Genomic DNA, 1,109 nt, shown 5'->3' with positions numbered 1-1,109 from the left:
GACAGACGCGGGACAGGGGGGTGGGGTAGGGGTGGGGGGCCGGCGGCCAGCACCCACTGGGAGGAACGGGACCCTCGGGAACCAGATCTAGGGCCCGGAGTCGGCTGGCGAGGGCTAGAGGCCGAGGGGACTTGGCTCGGGCAAGGATGCGGCGAGACGCTTAGGACCTTCGTCTTGGGGTCGCGGGGGGTCCCCCTCCTCCGCTTCCCTCTCCAGGTCCCCCGGTACCGCGGGGAGGGGTGGTGTGGAGGCTGGGTTGGGGGCCTCCCAACTGTTGCTCCCACCTGGCCAAGAGCAGCGCCTGGAGCGGGGGTGGGGCAGTGGGAGGGGTACGCACGGCGGGGTTCCCGGGGTTCAGCCTGGGGCGCAGCGGGATGGAGAAGGCGCGGTTGGGGAGTGTGAAGGGGGCGGTGGTGGTGACCTAGGAGTCCATCTGGGGGCACCTCCTGCGAGCATGTGACCTCACCCCCACTCCAGGCCGCTGTGCCTGCGGGAGGTTGGGGGAAGAGGGGTGCCCTGTCCACCTCCCCTCTCCCTATAGAACTTTCCCCTCTCCGGCCTCAGAAATTCAGCCTGGGCTCCCCGAGGCGGTCAGCTCTCCCCAAAGGGTGGCCCCCGCGCCCGGGGAACCTCGGCATCAGAGGACCTGAAAGGAAGGGTCCCTGAGATCGCTGTGCGCCCTGGGGCTTGGATCCAGATCCCCGACGGTCGGAAAGGCAAGCCCCGAGCCTCCACTGCGGGACGCCCTTGGTGCCGGGGCCTGAGGCTGGTGGGTTGCGACCATAGGGGCGTCTAGAAACCCCAAGGGTGCAGCCGGGCCCTTCCAGAGGCCGCGCTGGGGAGGGAAGCGGAACTACCCCTCCCGCAGGGGCTCCCGCGCTCGCCGTCCCAGTTCCCCCAGCCTCCAACACCTGCTCCCTGGGCTCGGTCCCCCAGCTCCCGGGTGGTGGCACCATCCTGGAGGCGCGGGCAGAGGCCCCTTCCCGCCTAAGCCCCGCGGGGCGTTAGCATCCAGCCTGTTCTCTGGAAGAGCAGCAACGCAGGAGCGAGCGGGCGGGAAGCAGGGTTGCTGGCTCCCGCGGGGCCCCAGGTCTGGCATCCTTGGTGCC

The sequence above is a fragment of the Echinops telfairi genome, unplaced genomic scaffold (genome assembly GCF_000313985.2).
Source record: "Echinops telfairi isolate 266 unplaced genomic scaffold, ASM31398v2 ScPeMD7_7458;HRSCAF=8496, whole genome shotgun sequence".
NCBI classification, from domain to species: Eukaryota; Metazoa; Chordata; class Mammalia; order Afrosoricida; family Tenrecidae; genus Echinops; species Echinops telfairi.
This window is presented reverse-complemented; position numbering follows the sequence as displayed.